General features: G+C 38.6%; 1 long non-coding RNA gene across 1 annotated transcript in view; it reads right to left on the bottom strand.

Annotated features, from left to right (window-relative positions):
• LOC140521442 (uncharacterized) overlaps window positions 1-19,944 on the bottom strand; it is a 36,772-nt gene extending 16,828 nt beyond the window's left edge. The window contains exon 1 of the long non-coding RNA XR_011972933.1: window positions 19,662-19,944. This is a non-coding gene — a long non-coding RNA (uncharacterized lncRNA). The remainder of the gene's footprint in view (window positions 1-19,661) is intronic.
• Window positions 19,945-23,816: the final 3,872 nt, after the last annotated feature.

Below are 23,816 nucleotides of genomic sequence, written 5' to 3' on the forward strand. Positions count from 1 at the left end.
GGCTTAACAGTAGATACAAACCACAGTAAATAGAGTTTTCTCAACTGTAAAATGAGGATAATAATAGCACCTACTTCACAGAGTTGTTGGGAGGATCAATGAAATATTTGTAAAGCGCCAACGCATAGTAGGCATTTAATAAATATTTATTTCCTTCCTTCCCTTAGTTGTTTTTATTTCATTTGCTTCGTATATAAAAGGAGGATAATTACCTGGCTGAAATCAGGGAAGCTAACCAAATTTTTTCTAGAATTCAATCAAAGGTCTAAAACCTCTGATTCCATTTAGCTTACATACTATTACTTAACTAGCTGGTTTTTATCTTATATTCTCAATTAAACTATAACCTTTTTGATGACAGGGACCATGCTTTATATTTTTCTTGTATTTTTCACAGCTCATAGCATAGTGTCCTGCCCATAATAGGTGCCCAATAAATATTCATTAATTTGATTTTAGCTATAACAAGTCAAACCTGAGAAAATCACCTGGGAGGTCTTAATTCCTAGAATAGATTTCCATGTTCTCTTGAAAGATTGTCAGTGGGATCTGGACAGGGGTCAGGGCCAGTCCGAGGCAAAACTAAAGTAGTTGAAATAAGTATTTGATATCAGCTGGTCTCTCACTATATGCTCTTTCCCATCCTTGCCTTGATGGTACTTCCTTCACCAAACTTCAGGTGCAAAATCTTATCCCATCTTTCTTCACACTAAGTTGTACTTGCCTAATGAGAATTTAATCTTTAAACCTTACCAAGGTATTTGCCATTTTACAAAGATTGAAGTCTTAAACTAAAAAGATGAACCCCAAATAGGAGAATTTTAATGACTGAAGAAGGATTTGGTCAATGATGGTTGCCTTTCCATCATCTCTAAACTAATTCAACAAATAACAAACATTGAGTGATGACTGAAATTCCATCAGTTTTTTCATCTATGAATTAGTTCAACCTTGACTGGCTTGAGGTTCTGGTAGTACCTCCAAGAAATATATGACAATTTTATCACCCATAAAGTCTCCCATAAAAAAATCTCTGAACCATTAAGGGATGTGGTAAGATGAGAGAAAAAGTGAAATAAACTGGAGGTAGGGATGGTCAATACAGGAAAAGTCTAATTTGCCATATGTGCCATAATGTAAAGAGCACTGGACTTGGATTCAAGACACCTGGGTTCAAATCCTGAATCCAACGTTTCTTGGCTGTGTGATCAAAAAGCAAGTCACAAGTAACTTTACTTCTCTGTCTCAGTTTCTTCATCAATAAAATGGAATTATTTTTCCTTCAAACAGCTACCTTAGAGGTCATATAAGGAAAGTACTCTGTGAACTTTTTCAACTGCCATACACACACCATTGGGATGACCATGCTCCTATGTCATAACCAAATATTATTATTAGCTCTCCCAGCCAGCAGCACAACATAATGAAAATAGCTTTAGACTTGGACTCAGAAGATTGAGCTCAGGTTTTGAACCCATCAATTATTAGCTCTGTCAATATGGGAAATGTTCTCATCTTTAATATAAGGCTTAGAAAATTTTCACCACCTACTTTAAAGGTGTCTTGAAGGGAAAGTACTTTGCAAACTGTCCAGCTCTATCCCAGTGTGAAATGACTCATGCATGGTCACAGTCAGAGCATTGGCATCATTAGCCTGGGATGCTCTGAGCCTGGGAATATGACAAACAATAAAGGAGGAGGCACTGAAAGAGGCACTGGAAGAATTGGATAGCTGTACCCTTTCTCCTTACCTCTGACCTCTATATAATAAAGTAAAGATGACAGTTAATATATGATAAATTTATACTGTTTCCAGCTAGATTAATAAACCCAAGAGAAACAAATTTTCCCGAAAGATATGTAAAAGATTCATGAGGCTTAAAACACTAAACTTACTTTAAAACAGTGGGAAGTCTCTGGAGTCAGAGAACTTGTGTTCAAAGCCCAAGTTGGATACTTACTCTCTGTGACTTTAGGCAAGTCATTTAACCTCCTGTACCTCAGTTTCCTCATCTGTAAATGAAAGGTTTGGGTTAAATACCTTTGGAGGTCCCTTTCAGTTTTAAATCTTTGTTGGATTGGAAAGATCTGAACTGAGTGCAACCTGTTTAAGAAAGACCCCTTACAATTTCATAAAAATTGTATCAAAAAATACAATTTCCGTAAGTGTTTTGACTGTATAGTTTCCTAGACAAGGATCACTATAGTAATAGTGTCTTGTATCGATATTCTATATATTCTTTAAAAATTCAAATCTCAGTGTCCTTATATTATCTTCATAACTTCTGAAGGGAGGCAGCAGAGAGAAGAATCATTATTCCCATTTTATAAATTGAGAAACTAAAAGGGATAACATGATAGTAGGAGAGCAGATCCTATTTCTCCCAAATTACTATTTTATCTATGATTTTGCAATTTATAATTACAGTTTAGACAAATCTTAAGGATAGATATAGATACATACATACACACATATGTATGTATGTACATACATATGTGTATATGTATGTGGTATGTTATGTATGTATTTCATTAGTTTTTGCACAGAATCCAAGACTTGGAAGGAATCTCAGTGACCATCTATTCTAATCTAACCTGGCCAAGAATTATTACAGAAGTAGTTCTGAAGACATGACCATACTGCTTCTGTTCAAAGCCCTCAAAAGAGGAAGAATGTACTACATTTCAAGTCCCTCTCTTCTAACCTTAGATAACTATAATTGTCACAAAGTTCACTGGCTCAGAGGATCATAAACTCAGAACCGGAAGAGACTTAAGAACCATCTAGCCCAAACTGCCCATTTTATAGATGAACAAACTGAGGACCAGAGAGATTAAGTGTCTTGGTTAAAATCACACCAGTAGGAAACGGAAGTCAGGATTCAAACCCAGGGCCTGACTCTGAGGTGAGTGCTCCGTCCACCATACCAAGTTTTTCCATAAACCAGTTAAATCTGCCTTTTATTCAGCTTCTACCCACTGCCCCTAGTTTTCTAAAGCCAAACAGAATTAATCTAAATCTCTTTTCTGTAAGAAATCTTTGAAGACAATTATCATGTCCCTTCTAAGTCTTCTCTCTGGGCTAAACATATCTCTTTTCATCCAATCCTTCCATACTGTGTTTTCCAGTCTATCCACAAACATCTTTTCCCTCTTTATGGATCTCTTCCAGTTGTGTGTGTCCATATGTTTTGTGTGTGTGTATGTGTATTTTTCCACCTTAAAACATGCTACCTAAAAATCAACACCATACACCAGATATGATCTGACCAGACCAGATGACATCTGGACACCATTCTTCTATTAAAACAACAACTTTTTCAACTACCATGCACACACCACTGGGTTGGCCATGTTGCTCCTCTGCTCATAGAATCTTTAGTGCCTCTCACTCACTTCTAGGATAAAATACAAACTCCTCAGCCCAGTATTTAAAATCCTTCACAATCAGGCTTGATTTGCTTTATATGACTCTCCTTCACTACATTATCTGCTATGCAATATTCCAGCCAAACTGGCCCACTAGCTGTTCCCTGAACTTGGCATTTCCTATCCTGTCTTAGCGTCTTTGAATAAATTATCCTCCATTCTTGCAGGATAGGAATGCTAGCTCAGGAGCCAATTAGGAAACAAATGGTCTTTACCCAGTGCAAGTTCCCCAGTCATGCATGGTCAGAGGTCCGCTCCTCAAAGATTTTCGTAAGGTGAACAAAAACCAGAGTATCTAACTCATCCTCCAAGTAATGGCCCATAGGGGCCAGCTGCTTTCCCCTCTCCTCCCCATACATATGGAATGCTCACCAGGAACTAGAAAGGGGTCATCCATGGGGCCTAGAAGCCCAGATACCTCTTCGGAAGTTTAGTGCAAAGAAAAGATAAAGCCTGAGGGCATTAGCTAGATGGGAAGACCTTTCTATGTGTCCTGGGAAGCCTAGAACCTGGGGCAAAGATTATCCTGCTGGAGATAAATACCTTTTAGCCAAGACTTTTTATAAAGGATCAAAAGGCCACTTGGAAAGACAAGAGAAAGTCAAGAAACAGATTTTATCCTAAGGCAACTGTTGCTGACTTTTTGGTCCTAGGCTAGGAGGACTTCCTGACTTTTAAACTGAAAGAGCTTTGAGGAGATGGCCCTGCTACTAGAGACTTCAGATAAAACCAAAAGCTGGAAACAGAGTCAGCCAGGGAATAAGCGTTTATTAAATACCTATTATGTGCCAGGCATTCCACTGAGCTCTGGGGATTAAAAAAAAAAAAAAGATAAAAGATAGTCCCTGCTCTCAAGGAGATCTCAGTCTATGGGAGTGGTGGAGAGGGGACATGCAAACAACTATTTACAAAGAATTTATAGATAAGGTCGGGCAGCAAGGTAGTGAAATGACCAGAGTGCTGGACTTGGAGTCAGTGTCATCTTCCTGAATTCAAATCTGACCTCAGACACTTGCTAGCTGTGTGATTTTGGGCAAGTCACTTAACCTTGTTTGAATCAGTTTTCTCACCAGTAAAATAAGCTGAGGGGGAAATCAAGAAAACCTCAAATGAGGTCACAAAGGGTTGGACATGATAGATTGTAGGCAATCAATGGAGGGAAGACAATACGATCAAGGAGGATGGAAAGGTTCCTTGTAGAAGATGAGATTCTAGCTGGGACTTGAAGGAAGCCAGTCAGTTGAGATGGAGAGGGAGAGCAGTCTTCCAGAGAAACTCTAAGATCTCATGCTCGCTGGGGCCATGCCTGGCAAAAGATGGCGCAAGCACAGAGTGGCAGCCAGCAGTGCAGTAGCATTAGGCGATGACATCGCTCAGATTCATCTGTGGCCCTGTAGTGTTGGAGAGATGAATTATCCATGCACAGTGAACCCTGACCACATTTCCTACATGTCTACTCTTCCATATGTGTCTCTAGTCACATTGTCCCCCAAGTTGTGGGCTTCTCCTTGTGTTTTCCCTGTATGTTTTTAATGCTCCCCACTTGTTGTCTGTGTAGTTGTGGGAGAGTATGACTCAAGTTTATAGAAAAAAATATTTTGTTGCTATTTTCCTTATTATGCCATTTTATCAAATCTTTTTGCTTTAAACTAATTAGCTCCACTGGTTAGCTATTAAAAGCAAGAACATCGGAGAGAGTGTCTAATATGTGTTTTTGAATGGATGCAGACCTAGCCGGCACCTTGTACCTAGGGTAACTATCTCTGCAGGATCCATCTTGGGAGTTGCAGGTTGCCAGGCTAACATTATCTCCTTCCTTACTGGCATTAACTCTCTCCTTTTAGTATCCTCAGCTTTCTTCAAAGCTGGACTTGGGTATCCCCTCCTACATGAAGCCTGTTTCTCCAAGTTGTTAGAACTTTATGCCTCCTCAACTCATTTTGTATTTCTTTATCTTGGTGCATGGGGAAGTGCAGTATTGTGAAAAGAGTGCTGACCTTAGAGTTACAGATCCTAAGGTGGGATTCTCACTTTGCCACTTACAGACTAGAATCAGGGATTCTTAGGCTGTGAGTAGTGACTCCATATGGGTTTAAGAAGCATTAAATGGGGTCATGAACGGAAAATGTTTAAGAAGTCCTGGACTAGAAGACTGTGGGCAAGTCACTGTTTTTTTGGCTTTGTATTCCCAGGACTTGGCATAGTGCCTTGCACATAGTAGGTATTTTGTAAATGGTTGTTGCCACTAGGTAACAACCATTTTTGAAGGGAAGAACCACAGAAGTGATCTATAGCCTAATTTTGCACCAATTTTATTGGTTCTCTTCAGTCTGGATAACTAAACCTTGCTACTACTCTAATACCTTTCTAAGAGATTTCCCTCTTGCTTAATTCATCAAGAAGTTCCTATAAGGCCAAGGGCCATTTCTTCTATGAATTTTGTCTCAGGTTTACTTGGTACCTAGCACAGGAATCTCATCTTCTCTCCTGCTAGGTCTGGGCTGAGCTAAAAACCTACTCTTGTCTGAATCCAACTTGTCTCCTCCTTCCCTCAGTTGAACTAAGTCTCCCTTCCTTGAAATATCTGAGAACTAGGTTCTCTTCCTAATCCCAGACCTCATAAACTAAAATTTCTTTTCTTTAGCTATCTTCTTTGTTTTCCTCACGAACCTAAATATATGATTTGTCTTTGATCTTTCTCAAAACACTAGGCCTTTAGTTTCTATGGGATGTGACACAAAATCAGTCCCAGTTCACCCAGTACCAATGCCCAGCCTCATTATTAGCATAATTATATACAAAAGGCATAAACAGTTACATAAAAGGTAGTTCATATTCAGGCACCTGCAATAAAATGTTTGATCACAAATATAATAACTAGGCTCTAAAAAGGTAAAAACACTTACACATAATCTTTGATTAATTAACCAAGTATCCTCTGGAGACAGGTTCACTGTTAGCATTATTAAGCTCATTTTACAGGCAGATAAACAAAGGCACAGAATAATTTACTCACTTGTCCCAGTTCCTGCTGTTTGTTACAAAACAGGCAACAGAATTTATACATTGAAACTTCTCTTCTGGGATGTGGGAAAATTGGGACACTAATGTGCTATTGATAAAGTTGTGAACTGATCCAATCATTCTGGAGAATAATTTGGAATTATGCCCAAAGGGCAACCAAACTGTGCACACTTTTTGATCCAGTAATACCATTGACTAGGTCTGCATCCCAAAGAAATCATAAAAAATGGAAAAGAACCTACGTGTAACAAAAATATTTATAGCATCTCTTTTTGTGGTGGCAAAGAAGTTGAAATTGAGGTAATGCTCATCAGTTGGGGAATGACTTAACAAGCTGTCATATATGATTATGATGAAATACTATATGCTATAAGAAATGATAAGAAGGGGAGTATAAGCAGGAACTTCCCTGAGCTCTTCACCAAAGCCCTCCAAATACCTATTAAAAATGACTCTAAACAAATTTTAGAGCTACAAAGCCCACAAAATGACAGAGTGAAAAAATCCCCAGCCCAAGACAACCTGGAAAGATGACAGAAAGACTCTTTCCCACCATGAAGGGAGCAGAGCACAGTCCCCACATGAGCTGCACCTGCACAGATGGGCCAGAGCAGGCCTTAGAAGTCTGAATAATTGGCAATTGTGGCAGTTTCCAGATTTCTCAATCCACAAACACTTTAACAAGTCAGTGGGAAAGTTCGGTGGGACCTGGGTGAAAGAAGAGGACATGGTCTGGCTAGGTCCAGCCCTAGCCCCAGGATGTTGGGAGTGGTGGTGGTCCTGAGCAGTAGTGACCAGTAGCAGTGGCAGCATCAGCAGGAGGGGCAAAGGTTGCTTCAGGAGCTCTGATGGTGAGAGATTGAGTGGCTGATATAAAATCCCTAAAACCTGAGATGGTACACCCATCCCCACTATAAGCAGAACTCTTGACAAAGAGTTAGAAAGTCAAGAGTTTGGCTAGGAAGATGAATAAACATCACAAAGAACTCAGACTATAGAATCTTACTTTAGTGACAAGGAAGATCAGGGCACACAATCAGAGGAGGACAGCAGAGTCAAAGCTCCTACATCAAAAGCCTCCAAGAGAAATATGAATTGGTCTCAAGCCATGAAAGAGCTCAAAAAGGATTTTGAAAATCAAGCAAGAGAAGTAGAGGAAAAATTGGGAAGAGATATGAGAGTGATGCAAGAAAATCATGAAAATCAAGTCAACAGCTTGCCAAAGGAGACCCCCCCAAAAAAATACTTCAGAAAATAACACCTTAAAAAACAGAACAATGCAAATGGCAAAAAAAGTGCAAAAGGCCAATGAGGAGAATAATGCCTTAAAAAGCAAAATTGGCCAAATGGAAAAGGAGGTCCAAAAGCTCACTGAAGAAAATAATTCCTTCAAAATTAGAATGGAGTAAATGAAAGCTAATGACTTTATGAGAAATCAAGAAATTATAAAACAGGACCAAAAGAATGAAAAAAAGAAGACATTGTGGAATATCTGATTGGAAAAACCACTGACCTGGAAAATAGATCCAGGAGAGATAGTTTTTAAAATATTTGACTACCTGAAAGCCATGATCAAAAAAAAAAAGAGCCTAGACATCATTTTTCATGAAATTATCAAGAAAAACTGCCCTGATATTCTAGAATCAGAGGGGAAAAAAAGAAATTAAAAGATTCTGCCAATAGCCTTAGGAAAGAGATACTAAAAGGAAAACTCCTAGGAATATTGTAGCTAAATTTCAGAATCCCCAGGTCAAAGAGAAAATATTATAAGAAGCCAGAAAAAAGCAATTCAAGTATTGTGGAAACACAGCCAGTATAACACAAGATCTAGCAACTTCTACATTAAGGGATCAAAGGGCTTGGAATATGATAATCTGGAGGTCAGATTAAAAGGATTAAAACCAAGAATCACATACCCAGCATACCTAGCAAAAGTAAATATAATCCTCCAGAGGTAAAAATGGATGTTAAATGAATTAGAGAACTTTCAAGCATTCTTGATAAAAAGACCAGAGCTGAATAGAAAATTTGACTTTCAAATACAAGAATCAAGAGAAGCATGAAAAGGTAAACAGGAAATAGAAATCACAAAAGACTTATTAAAGTTGAACGATTTACACTCCTACAAGTAAAGATGATATTTGTAGCTCATGAGACGTTTCTCAATATTAAGGTATTTGGAGGAAATAGACAGACAGACAGACAGATAGACAGATAGACAGACAGACAGGTAGGTAGGTAGATAGATACATAGATAGATAGATAGATAGATAGATAGATAGATAGATAGATAGATAGATAGATAGATAGATAGATAGATGGCACAGGGTGAGTTGAATATGAAGGGATGATGTCTAAAAAGTAAAATTAAGGGGTGAGATGAATATATTGGGAGAAAGAAAAAGGGAGAGATAGAATGGGGTAAACTATCTCACATTAAAGAGGCAAGGAAAAGGGTTTTTCAATGCAGAGGAAGAGGGGGGAGGTGAGAAGGAATGAGTGAACCTTACTCTCATCAGATTTGTTTTAAAGAGGAAATAACATACATACTCAAATGGGTATCTTAGGAAAAAGTAAGGGGAAAGGGGATAAGAGGGGGGATGACAGAAGGAAGGGAAGATTGGGAGAGGGGAAGTCTTAAGCAAACACTTTTGGAAAGGGGCAAGGTCAAAGGAGAAAACAATAATTGGGGGAGGCAGCATAGGATGGAGGGAAATATAGTTAGTCTTTCACAACATGACTATTATGGAGATGTTTTGCATAACTACACATTTATAATCTATACTGATTTGCTTGCCTTATGGGGGTGGGTGGAGAGGGAAGAAGGAAGATAATTTGGAACTCAATGTTTTAAAAAAATGTTAAAAAATTGTTTTTCATATAACTGGGAAATAAGATGTACAGGCAATGGGGTATAGAAATCTATTGCCCTTCAAGAAAGTAAAGGGGAAGGGAATAAGAGGGGGTGGGATGATAAAAGTGAGGGCAGACTGGGGGAAGGGGTAATCAGAATGTTTGCCTTCTCAGGATGAGGAGAGGGAAAAGGTGAGGAGAAAAGTTGGAATCCAAAATCTTGTGGAAATGAATGTTGAAAACTAAAAATAAATATAAATCTTAAAAAAAGAAATGATGAGAAGGATCCTTTTAGAAAAACCTGGAAAGACTTACATAAACTGTTGTAAAGTGAAGTGAGCAGAACCCAGGAGAACACTGTACACAGTAGCAGCAATATTGTACAATGATCAGTTGTAAATGATTCAGCTATGGACAGTTAGATGCAGCTTAGAATCAGGAAGGTTCATCTTCATGAGTTCAAATCCAGCCTCAGACACTTTCTAGCTGTGTGAAAGCTCGGCAAGTCACTTAATCTGATAACCTCAGTTTCCTCATCTGTAAAATGAGCTGGAAAAGAAAATGGCAAATCATTTCATTATCTTTGCCAAGAAAACCCCAAAATGGGTCAGAAAAAGTCCAACACAACTGAAATGACTCAACACCAACAACAAAAATTCCCAGCAATATAAAGCAATGTAAATATATAAAGACACAAGGCAATTCTGAAGGACCTTTGAAGCACACTACTATCCACCTCTAAGACAGAACTGATGGAAACTAACTACATAGCATACTGGGTTTTTATTTGTTTTACTTTTTTATTTTTCTTTTGTTGTCCATTTCTTTCATATCATGTTAAATATGGAAATATGTTTTGCATGACTGAACATGAATAACTTTCATCAGATTGTTTGCCTTCTCAATGATGGCAAAGCTCCCCTTCTAATATTCCATTAGAATATATAGGCTACCTCAATGGACTTTGGGACCTTCTTAGTAGACTATGCATATTAAAGTCTTAATATTGGTTTCTGAAAATTTTTCCAAGTTCCATTATTAATTTTTTTCTATTAAGTCTCATTTTGGTATATCTCTCTTCTATATTTCATCAGTACTGCAGTTACAGTCTCTTCATTGCCAGATTTGCTTTTCATTAAATTCAGTATTCTCCACACTGTCCAAAAAATTTGTGCTAGTAATTTGTGGTTCTGCAAGTCCTTAAAACCTTAGAATTCATACCCTTTCAAAGGGTGGATTTGTATATTTTCCAAGCCCTTTCATCGTGCCTATTTGATATCAACAGATTATAGGGCATCTTACTTACTCCTTAATTGACCATGCCATTTCATTTGTTGTGATGATTGTTTCTTTGGCTCTCTGCTGCCAAATCCTGTTCTTAAAATCTTAAAAGATTCTAATTCAATCTCCTTGGAACCCTAGCTGGTATATATTGTCTTATACCAGATCTGCTCGAGCTGCATTGATGCTTCCTGTATCTATTATCCATGTTTCTGTAAAGAATAATGCCACTGGTAGGAAGTTGTGAGATCTCCTGTATGGAGGTAAACAATGGCCTTTAATGGATGGCACTTTACCATCATTTGTATTTCAGATGTTGTGGTGGCAAAGGAAATAATGTGGTGTAGGAACTTTGGAGACAACAGTGTCAGTTTCCATTGGGTTACCCATGATAAACTTTGTGTTAAGATTATTTTCTTGATTTAATAGTCATGAGGTCCAGGGAAAGTGGGCTTTTCCTCATTGCTGACATTAGTGTAACATAGTGTATCACTTGTGATACACTATGCATGTCATATACCACTGCCCACAGAGAGCAGAAAAACTCATAAGAGTCACTTACTCTTGTCTGTTTACAGTAACTCAATCACTATTGGAGAACCAGACAACTTAAGGAAAGGAGCAACAAATGCGTCTTACTGGAACTTTGAGGCTATAACTTCCCATTTTCCTTTAGAATTCATGGAACTAAGATAAATTCGACTCTACAGAAAACTGTTACCTTGAAGGATACAATGAGTAGCCACCTAATTTCTTTCAGCTACTCAATTGTATATGCAATGATTCCAAGGACTCTATAGCTCCAGTACTACAAAGGATTTTTTTATGTTATTGCTCTGGTTTTCTTAGTTTAAATGTAGGATTACAGTTAGAATCTCGGAACTCATTTGGTAGAATAATAATAAACTGATATTTATTTAGCACCCTAAATTGTGCAAAGCATGTGGTAAGGTAGATTCAATATCAAACTTGGAGACAGAAAAATCTGGGTTCAAGTTTCACCAAAGATAATTATTAGCTGTATAAATCTAAGCAAGTCACTTAACTTTGCTGAGTGCCAGTGGTTTCATCTGTAAAATGGGGACAATAATATCACGTATCTCAGGGTTGTTGTGGGGATCAAATGGGATAATGAATCCAAAGCTGTTTTCAAACTTAAAAAATACATAGATTGATAGATATTACTAAATAGTACAGATTATTATATAATAATATGTTATACAGAAATATTATAATGTTATATACTATTTATTATATTACTAATATAGATTATTAAATAAATAGATATGATAAATAGTATAGGTTGTTATATAATAGTATAGTACAGATTATTGTATAATAATAAAATGTTGTGTAATTATTATATAAATAGTATGGATTATTAAATAGGTAGGTAGATATTATTAAATAGTGTTATTATTTATCATTTTATTTCATCTTCACAATAATCCTAGGAGATTATGCTACAGGTATTATCCCTATTTTACGAAAGGGAAAACTAATGCTTGTGAAGTTCACGTGACATAGCTAGTAAGGTTAAAAGCTGATTTGAATCCTGGCTTCAGGTCTAGAGTTCTAAACCAGCCTGGAGAATGAAAGTGCCAATGAAATAATACAAGCCGGTCTCTAAGCAAGTGATCCAGTCTCATTCTATAGTTCCTGACTGACTAAAGAATATTCACCATCCGCAATCATGCCAGTGTTTTCCACACAAACCACGTATTCTCCTGGGCTATAGAAATGATCAGATGTCATAATTGCTAATTAACAAAGCCCTTTATCAGAGGTGGAATTCTCAGCAATATTCTCTTATTTAATTGAATGAAAGATTCAAGATGATTACTTCTACAATTACTCAGTTTGGGAAGCTTCCTCTAATAATTTTGACTTATTATTTACACAGCCAATAAAGGAAAATAGTGTGCATGAGACTGTTCCGTTTTGAGCACAAATTAGAAATAATTTTTGCCATTAAAGACATATTTCTATAATATGGCAAGATTAGTTTTCAGGAAACCTACAAAATTCAGCTCCTTGTTTTCTTTAGCTATTTTGGTGTCTTGGAGGTAGGAAGACTGGAGTGGTAATACAATAAGCATATCTAAAATGTGGGCTGCTACAAGCTGCAGTGAATAGAGTATCAAGCCTGGTCAGAAAGGCTTGAGTTCAAATCCAGCCTCAGACACACTTACTAGCTGTGACCTTGGGCAAGTCACTTTAAAAAAACTCTGCCTCAGTTTCCTCATCTGTAAAATAATAGCACCTGTATCACAGGGTTGTGTGACCTTGGACAAGTTACTTAATCCTGCTCTGTCTCAGTTTCCTCATCTGTGAAATGAGCTATAGAAGGAAATGGCAAACTGCTCCAATATCCTGGCCAAGAAAACCCCAAATGAGGTCTTAAAGAATCAGACATGACTGAAACGCCTGAACAACACTACCCAGGGTCTTAATGAGAGTCAAATAAGATAATAATCGTAAAGCACTTAGCACAGTACCAAGAATATAGTAAGCTCCATAGAAATGTTAGCTATCATTTATTTTTAATTTATCGAATAAAACAAGCATCTCCATAACAGTATAAATTTAAAAAATGATTTCCATGAAGTTGCAACTTGCTATTTCTTTTAAATATATAATAAAGTTATCAATATTATTATTTAGGAACCCTTGCACAGCTAACTCATGCCCCACTGAAATGAAAGTGACAAGTAGGGCAAGAATCCTAGGAAAGGTTGTAGCCCTGTCTTTGTGAAAGATTCGAAAAATTTGTGCATGGCTGTTATAGCACAGACACAAAGTAAGGTTAAGTTCATTCTGAAAGTTAAATGTTTTCATTAGATAGACAAGGACATTTGGAGTGCAATGCTGTATGGCAGTGTCGATACTTAAAGGTTGTGTCTAACTGCTGAGATTGCTCAGCCTACGTTCCCTAAATCAAGTCACCAAATATTGAGCGTTGTGTTGTAGTTCCTGGCTTTGAGGCTCTTACAAGATTGTAGATCCTTAGGGTTCCTGATTGTATAATGCATACTAATACCAAATAGAAGCATGTCTAATTTCTCCAGGGCCCTCCCTTTGGGGAACTTAATTGACTGAATAAACCTGACCTACTTAGAGGATGGTTGTCCACCTTGGACAGCAGGTAAAGACAGCAGAAAGCATCGATTTCAGGCGTTCTGTAATTTTTTTTAGAATGATTATGTTTGGCGCAAAATTAATTAATCAATCAATCAATGAGCATTTATTAAGCCCCTGTTAACTATGTGAGGCACTATGCTAAGTTCTAGGAATAAAAGAAAAGACTAAAGATGGCCCCTGCCCTGAAGAATCTTGCATTCTAATGCAATGTGAACATAAGGTCAATTGTAGATGTGCTCACCAAAATGCATGTCCCTTCATATGTCTCTGATTGTTCATGCTTAGGGTAGGAATTCCTTGGGAAATATGAAAAGAATTTTCACTATTGAAAAGGGGAAACCTTTTTAAAAAAACACATCAGAAACACAAGATCAGTTTACTTTTAAGAAAAAAATGTTTTTCTTCCATTTTATTGATTTTCAATAGCATACAACCTACACCATGTAAAGCAATAACACTGAAAGAGATAGTCATTGAAAAACAATTACAGATCAAATACCCAGTTTCCTAAATCATACAGCAGAACCAACCTACCTGCTAGGACAGGAAATACAAATTAAGCAATCTGCTGGGATAGAAAATGGGAGTCAACAAAAAACTGTTGCCATTATATAATTAAAGACTATAACCTTAATTCGAGAAACATGGTAACATTGTACATAATGATCCTGATACAAACCCACCACCAGTAGCCATACCACCTCTGCTCTCCCTGATGAGATACCATCAGGGCACAGAGAATAATGCACTACTTCTTGAGTGGAATTGAGATTTCATAGAGGAAATCTTGATGATGTCTTATAGACACAAGGAATTCACCTGCTGAGATTTATTCCACAGAGAAAACAAACCACCACCTTTCTCAAACAAGAGGAGCACACATTGCCTACCCCGTCCCTCATAGTTTCGTCATTACTGAAGACCTTCAACCACAACATTCCCAGACCCATTCAGCCATCCTGATCTATGTCTGGCCACTGAACCCAGATGACACTGGAGGAGACAGTGAGGCTGGTGACTTTGCACAGCCTTGCCTCACTTAAATCCTGTTCACTTGCAAGTCAAAACATCACCTTCCTGACATCATTGCTCCTTTTTGAGAATGAAGGACAACCACAAATCTATCAAGTAATAATTGTTTTCAGGCTTCTGAGAATCACTTGTGATAGACTTGGGAAAGGACATTGACTTCAGTCCTGGCATCAGAGATTTCTCATCTCCATTGAGATGTATCTTCTGCGGTTTCAAGAGACTTGTATAAAAGCCAATATTCACATTAAATGCTGGTTGTTGTGTCCTTTCAGTAGTGTCTGGCTTTTCATGATCCCATTTGGGATTTTCTTGGCAAAGAAACTGGAATGGTTTGCCATTTCCTTCTCCAGATCATTTTACAGATGAGGAAACTGAGGCAAACAGGGTAAAGTGACTTTCAAAGGTCACATGGCTAGTATGTGTCTAAAGATGGATTTGAGCTGACTCTACGCCTGATGTTCTATCCACTGCACCACCTAGCTAAACAACCAAAGCTGGGAAACACTCATTCCAACCAATTCTTTGCCTTTTCCATTCTATTTTCAGATAAAGGCCTGTCATGCTGTGTACTAGCAACATATAACATGGGAATTATAAGAAAATTACCAAATTCACCATATCTGTCATTATTTTGAAACCCTTTTGTTGCCATTGAGATAAACAGGAGTTAATTGATCATTATTACAAAGGGGTAAAACTGGAATTGACTTAAGAAAAAAAATTCTGTGACAATTAGAGCTACCTAAAAGTGGGATGGCTGCTTTGGGACACTGTTCTCCATCAAAGGCTTCATCATCACTTATGGAATGTGTTAAACTTCTGGATGTGATTTGGAGGAGAGTCTTTGGAGAACTGTTCTAGGAGAGCAGTAAGATTAAGAATGTAAATCGCAAAGTGGATGAAATTCCCATCCTGCAAGGGGACTCCCACTTGGAGAGTACCCAAAGTGAGTACTGGCCAAGAACTGACTTTTGCTCTACCACCGATAAGGAGAGAGTCCTGTACCAATAGGCTTTGGGACAAAGGTTACAGTCCTATAGGTAACAGAAGAGGGCAGTGAACTTTCCAAGTTCAAGCAGAATTATTTGAATTTCATCCCCTAGCTCAGCAGTTCTCAAACATTTGGTCTCAGGACTCTATCACCTCTACAAAATTATTTTGTGTTTGTTTGTTTATACTTTTAAACATTCACTTCCACAAGATTTTCTCCCCCTCTCTCCTCTACCCACACCCCAAGACAGTGTACATTCTGATTACCCCAAATCTGCCCTTCCTTCTATCACCACCCCCCTTTCTCTTTCACCCTATCCCACTATTTTCTTATAGGGCAAGGTAGATTTCTATACTCCATTGCCTACATGTCTTATTTCCCATTTGCATGTAAAAACAACTCAACATTCATTCTTAAAACTTTGAGTTTCAAGTTCTCTCCCTTCCTCCCTCTCTACCTACCCCCAATGAGGAGGCAAGCAATTTGATATAGGTTATACATGTATAGTCATGCAAAACACTTCCATAATAGTCATGTTATGAAAGACTAACTACATTTCCCTCCTCCTATCCTGCTACCCATTCATTCTATTCTCTTTTTTGACCCTGTCCCTCCTCAAAAGTGTTTACTTCTAATTACCCTCTCCTCCCATTTGCTCTCCCTTCTATCAAATAACCCCCATACCCACTTATCCCCTTCCCCTCCTACTTTCCTGTAGGGTAAGATAGATTTTCATACCCAATTGAAAGTCTATATTATTCCCTCCTTAAGCCAAATCAGTGTTTCCCTCTCACTTCTCTTCTCTTCCCCTCTATTGTAAAAACTTTTTCTTGCTTCTTTTATGTGAGAGATAATTTACCCTATTCTATTTTTCCTTTTCTCCTTCTCTCAATATATTCCTCTCTCACTCATTAATTTTATTTCTTAGCTATCATCCCTTCGTATTCAACTCGCCCTGTAACCTCTGTCTATATGTATATAATCCCTCCAAATACCCTAACACTGAGAAAACTCTCAAGGATTGCAAATAATATCTTTCCATGTAGGAATGTAAAGAGCCCAACGTTAGTAAGTCTCTTATAATTTCTCTTTCCTGTTTATCTTTTCATGCTTCTCTTGATTCTTGTACTTGAAAGTCAAATTTTCTATTCAGTTCTGGTCTTTTCATCAAGAATGCTTGAAAGTCCTCTATTTCATTGAATGACTATTTTTTTCCCTGAAGTATTATACTCAGTTTGGCTGGGTAGGTGATTCTTGGTTTTAATCCTAGCTCCTCTGACCTCCAGAATATCATATCCCAAGCCCTTTGATCCCTTAATGTAGAAGCTGCTAGATCTTGTGTTATCCTGATTGTGTTTCCACAATACTTGAATTGTTTCTTTCTGGCTACTTACAATATTTTCTTCTTGACCTGGGAACTCTAGGATTTGACTAAAATATTCCTAAGAGTTTGCCTTTTGGGATGTCTTTCAGGAAACTGCTTCTAGAATATCAGGGAAGATTTCCTTGATAATTTCTTGAAAGATGATATTGAAGCTTTTTTTTGTCATTGCTTTCATGTAGTCCAATAATTTTTAAATTGTCTCTCCTGGACCTATCTTACAGGTCAGATGTTTTTCTAATGAGATATTTCACATTGTCTGCTATTTTTTCATTCCTTTGGTTTTATTTTAAAATTTATTGATTTTTCATAAAAGTCATTAGCTTCCATCTGCCCCATTGTAAACTTTAAGGAATTATTTTCTTCAGTGAGCTTTTGGACCTTCTGTTCCATCTGGCCTGTTCTGTTTTATAGGTATTCTTCTCCTCATTGGCTTTTTGGATCTCTTTTGCCATTTGGGTTAGTCTATTTTTTAAGGTGTTTTCTTCAGCATTTTTTGGGTCCCCAAGTTGACTTGTTTTTCATGATTTTCTTACATCATTCTCATTTCTCTTCATAATTTGTCCTCTACTTCTCTCACTTGATTTTCAAAATCCTTTGTGAGCTCTTCCATGGCCTGAGACCAATTTATATTTTTCTTGGAGGCTTTGGATGGAGGAGCTTTGACTTTGTTTTCCTCTGTTTGCATGCTTTGGTATTCCTTGTCACCAAAGAAAGATTCTATAGTCTGATTCTTTTTCTGGTTTTTGCTCATTTCCCTAGTCATTTATTTGATTTTTGAGTTCTTTGTCATGGTAGTTCTCTGCTTCCAGTGGGGGTGGAGGGGTGTACTCTTAGCAGCTCAATCACCCCTCTCTTCACAATATATGGGCCAAGTGCTCCAGAAACTGCCTCTGCCACTGCCGTAGGCTCCTCCACCCCCTCTGCTGCCCTGGGCCTGAGGCCATACCAGGCTACTCTCTCACACAGGTCTGACTGTTTTTTTCCAGTGATTTTCCAAGGTATCTTCTGCTTTGGGGGTTGAAAAGTCTGGAAACTAGCACAGGTGCCAGTGATTCAGTACCCTTGAGGCCTGTTTGCACCCCAACCCAGGTCTGTTCCAGTGTGGCCCATCCTCCACTGTGCTCTGCTCCCAGCCTGATGTGATAGATGCTTCCCATCGACCTTCCAGTCCATCTTGGCCTAGAGATTTGCTGCACATTGTCATTCTGTGAGTTCTCTAGCTCCAGATTTGTTTAGAGTCATTTTTTACAGGTATTTGGGGGGGTTTGGAGGAGATTATGAGCATGTCCTTGCTTTTACTCTGACACCTTGGCTCCACCCTCCCCACACAAAATTATTGAGGCCCCCTCAAAAGAGCTTTTTGTTTATATGAGCTACATCTATCCATATTTTTGTTGCTGTTCAGTCGATTCAGTTGTGTCTGACTCTTTGTTTCTCCATTAGGGTTTTTTTGGCAAAGATGCTAGAGGGGTTTTTCATTTCCTTTTCCAGATCATTTTACAGATGAGTAAACTGAGGCAAACAGGGTTCAGTGACTTGCCCAAGGTCATGCAGCTAGTGGGTGTCTGAGGATGGATTTGAACTCAGGTCTTCCCGACTCCAGGCCTGCTTTCTATGCACTATGACGCCAACTAGCAGTCCAATAAAAATGATTGACTAAAAACAGGAATCTGCTTATATACACATACTGAGTGGAAGAGACTCAGGGGTGATATACAGAATAGAAAGCAGAGGTGGAAACCAGGAAGACAGGGCTCAGGTAAACCACTTAACTTCTTGATGCTCTAGGAAACTAAGACTACAAATTTCAGAGAAGATTCTGATGTGCACCTGTAGAGGGTCTTTCCTCACCTGGAAATTTCCTATCCCAAAGAAATCACAGGCCCAGTCCTTTCCTTGTAGGGAAAAGTCCATTGGGCTGCACATGTGCAAGGACTGCCTGCTATCTATAGAGACATTTTCTTTAATGGTGACTCAAGTGATACAACTTATTTACTCTGTCAATAAACATTTATTAAGTGCCTACTGTATATCAGGTACCGTACTAAACTCTGGGGAGGTACAAAGATGTGTCAGAGACAGTCCCTGTGCTCAAGAACATTATAGTCTCTAATGGGAGATAGCATGCAAACAACTACGTACAAACTATATACAGTATGCATTGTCAATCATCAAGTGATGGAAAGAGTCAGAGTCTAGGGGAATTGAGGAAGGCTTTCAGAAGGTGGGATTTGAACTGGGCCTTGAAGGAAGTCAGGAGGTAGAAAGGAGGAGGGTGAATGCTCTGTAGTTACCTACACTGTTCCATATATGCTCATCTAGATGAGAAAAGTTCCTTGGGATATGGGTGGGACATCATTATTATCCTACATTTGAATCTTGGGCAGCCATTTTTACCCCATGCTTGGATTTTGACGATAGCCTTTTAGGGGACCCCTCTGACATTGGTTCCTTTTGTTTTCCCTTGTCCTGCACCCACATACTTGGATTCTACTTCCTAAAATGCCACTTTCTCTTTGTCATTACCTTATTCAAAATCTTTCCTTGCCTCACTATTGCCTTCAAGAGTCATTCTCAGAGTGTGGGATGGGGACCATTTGGGGGTCTGATGCCTTCTCAGGAGGACTGTGAGGTCAAAGCCATTTTCACAATAATATGACATAGTGCACCAGGCTCTATGATGTAGCTCTAGGCTTACAATGTACTTAAGGAGACAAGACTAAGGCTTAGAGATGAAAAGTTGAAAGACCATTTTCTCTTCTTCTGAGATCCATCAGTGATGACTGCCCTTCTTGGTGCTGAGCATGCAGTGAGCAAGTATGCCAGGAATCCATATTGAGTTGAATTAATTGAAAATTTGATCAGAGTCTTCCAAATCCTTCTACTGGACACAACATTACCATATAGGGTCCTAAGGTTTGCAAAGCACTTTAAATATGTCAACTTATTTGATCCTCACAATAGACTTATAAAGCAGTAACTCATCATCCCCATTTAATAGATAAGGAAACAGAGACCCAGGTAGGTTAAGTGACTTACCCAGAGACACACAGCTAGTAAGTGTCTGAGAAGGGATTTTCACCCAGGACTTCCTGACTTGAGGCCCACCTCTGTAACCACCACACCACTCAGATGCCTCCAGCTAGAATCACAGAATCTTGGAGTAGAAAAGGATCCCAGTAGTTACCTAAGAACCCAAACTGTCCTGGTACAATACCCTTAACAAGTGGTCAACTAGTTTTCACTCGAGCTGGAAGGAACACTGAGGTAATATAGTGGTAGACCTGGGTTCAAATCCTGCCCCAGATGTATTTTGTTGTGTGATCTCAGTCTCAGTTTTCCCATCTGTAAAACAGGGCTAATAATAACATTTTGCTCAGGGCTATATAAATATGATCTATTACTCTTTACATATGAGGAAACCAAGGCCCTGACTTTCCCAAAGTCACACAGGCAGGATATGGGCTTGAATTCCAACCCAGATTCTCCAGCTTCTTATCCATCACTCTCTTCCCTCAACCATACAGCTTCCCTTTGTATGATCATTTTTAAATACAAATGTCTGGTATCTATTAGTCATTTAGTGAAGTTTTGTTGAATTGAATTCTAAAGGTCACAAGAAAAAAGGCAGAATGGCTTCCTGAGGATAGGAACAGGTTTTGGAGTTGATTTCATTAATGGAATGCACAAACCAAGGATTATTTTACTCAGAAAGTGACTCTAGCTCTTCATTCTAACCCAATCTATTTGCTGTGGCTTCTGAGCAAATCTAAAGCTAGCTATTCAACTAAACTGGAAATGGAACTTTTCCTGGGCCTTTATATTTCTTCAGACTACCCCGATTACAGTTACCCAGCAAAGAGCAGCTCTTTGGGAGTCCATCCAGCTGTCATCCATCCCCATCTGCATGCAACAAACTCATCTTCAGTGTCCCTAGATGGGCAACACTCCAGGAGGTTGGCTGTACATCCGCATGTCTACACGCCCAGGGTTGGAGTCTGTGTCTCCATGGTTATCCCCAACCCAGAGGAGATTGTGGATTTCAAAGTTCCCCCAGTCGTTCCTTTTAAAACAAATGGCTAATGAAAGGGCAGGTGTGTTCAGAGCCCTCTGTGATTAGCTGTAATTCTTGGCAGGGCGCAACACGCTTATTCCTCTGAATTAGTGCAGGGCACCAGGAATTTACCACGGAGCTAATTGCGATCAGATGAAAACAAGCAGCCTCAGTATGTGGGCATGGAGCAAGACAAAACAGATACCAGAGCTTTTCAAAGCAGTACCCTCTGACATGTGCAGCTCGGGGTGACTGAGGACTGGTTTGTCTAAATGTCAGTCTCCCGTGGGTAGTGTATTGGGGGAGCTTGAGAGATCGTCAGATTCTAGCTGTGTATCTGGGCAACCACACATCCTTGCCTCCTTCCCTACCACACACACTTCATATGTATCTGTAGGACTGTTCTTTATGCTTAGGTAAAGCAAAAAATTAAAATAATGTGCCAAATTTTAAAGCATCTGAATGGCCTTAACTCCATTTTCTGTACATAGAATATCCATGGTCATAAGGGCGTGATTTTTGCCTACATGAATACAATAATGAGTAGTTTTTATTCATTCCGTATATCCTTGAAATGCAAACATTGGGAAAAAAGGAATCTATCTTTCGATCAATGTATTGTGGCTAATTTTCCCATATTTAATACCATAGCTATTCAGGAATAGGTCTAGGTCTGTCCTAGTGGGTCAAGCTTTCAAAATCTCTGACCTCTAAAAGAAAATACAATAATGTGAATTTACTATTCATTATAATGTTGATGAGGCCAACTTTCCTGTAAAAATATTAACCATTTTAATTTTTATCTGTATCTACACCCTGAGATTATAATGAAAGTATTTCTATAGACCTAAAAAACAAATAAAGATCCTTCTTGTTCTTAATCATGTTTGCTTCAATAAAAATACATTCTGGAAAAGACAAATGAAATTTTTTAAAAATGTAGTCCTAAATCAAATCTCGTTTTATTACATTGGTGGTTTTATTTAAGTCCCCATTGGGGGAGGAGGGGGAATGACTACGACTGTGTTCTTTTGTAATGCCATAGTCATATAAATAGGTTTGGGTCCTGTGGCTGTGGCCCTGACCTTCTGACTGCCTTAGGGTTGGGCTTCATTGCTATCCCAACCTGGATTCAGCCTATGAAAATGCTGTACTGTGGCACTAACAGACAGATGGAATGCTTAGACAAGAAGGTTCCATGACAGTTGGTCAGAGCAGAAGAGAGAGAAGGCAGCATGCAGCAGGGAGGTGCCCTTGGTTCAGAGTTGCCAAATATTCTGTGTCTACAGGATTGTCTCACACATATGAGAATATTCCATATTTCAGTTTTCTTTTTCCAATTCTGAACATTGAGATGCAAAATGCTTACACATATGAGCCTGGTTAGGCACAACCTTTGACTATTGCTGGCATATAATCCTTCCTTTTTGGTCAGAATATGTCCCTTATACTCCAGACTAAAATCTGGCCTCCCTGTCTCAGTGAGGGATGCCCCCTTACACATTTTCTGCCTAGACTACACAGTCCACAGTAGCTAGTTCAGAGATGACCAGGCACCAGACAGTATCTTTAGTGTTAACAAATCTAGCTCAGTTTAGTCCTCACTTCCAGGACCCCAGAACCTAGGCAAAATATTACTTGACTTCAAAGAAAAGTTAATTAGAGTAACCAAGAAGAGGTAGTTTCATTTACAATGCAAGAGGCAAAAATATCACTTGTAAAAATTATTTGCATGATATAGAGACTTATGGGCCTCTGCATTTTTCTCTCTTTCTCCTCTTCTCATCTCCCTCTCAATATTCAACAGGCTGTTTCTCCAGATATATGTCACACCCACTTCTTAAATATTCTCTTCCACTGGAGTCCTACTCTGATGCCTCATTGTGGCATAGAGTTCACCTTAGATTCTAAAAGGATACAGTAGTATGCTCTGGCAGGTCCCATCAGCTGGAAAGGCTTTGAGTAAGGACCTAGTCTTTTATCTAATGACAAATCTAAGTTTGAAAAGCTTCAAAAACAGAATGACCACTGGGTGATGAACTTGGAGGCAGGAGGACACAGTTATTCATTAAATTTAACTGTCTTTCAAATCATAAATGGTGGTGGGAGTTATCTACACTGGTGATATCTTGGATCCTTGAACTAAAGGAGGATTTTGGAATGCCCAAATGTTTCTATGAGTTAGTCTAGATCTGGGTCTCCAGAAAAGGAAATATAGTCCCAGTCACCTTACCTATATGGAAGTTATTGATAATTCTCCCAAAAAAAATGATTGTATGTGCATACATGAAGGCTACAAGGATATATGTATTAAATAGTTTTGTGGGCAATCCGTTTTCTGATTTGTCCATTCTGCGCTCTAAGAAGCAGAACAGCCCTGCCCAGAGCTGAAAGCTAAGTTCTGTTGTGCTACAGTGGTTTGCAGTAGTACTGTTTTTAGACTCAGGAAGACAGATGGAGCCTTTTTGCCTGTCCACCGATCTAGGATAAGCAGACCCTCAAGCCCCTTTTGCATACCCCAGTCATAAGTAAACTAGTTAACCATACACACATAGAGTAATTGCTTTGGCATCTGGTCCCAAATTCATGGATTCATTGGTTACTCTTCCTATTTCTGTCAATCTCCC

This window comes from Notamacropus eugenii, chromosome 1, assembly GCF_028372415.1.
Source record: "Notamacropus eugenii isolate mMacEug1 chromosome 1, mMacEug1.pri_v2, whole genome shotgun sequence".
Classification (NCBI taxonomy): Eukaryota; Metazoa; Chordata; class Mammalia; order Diprotodontia; family Macropodidae; genus Notamacropus; species Notamacropus eugenii.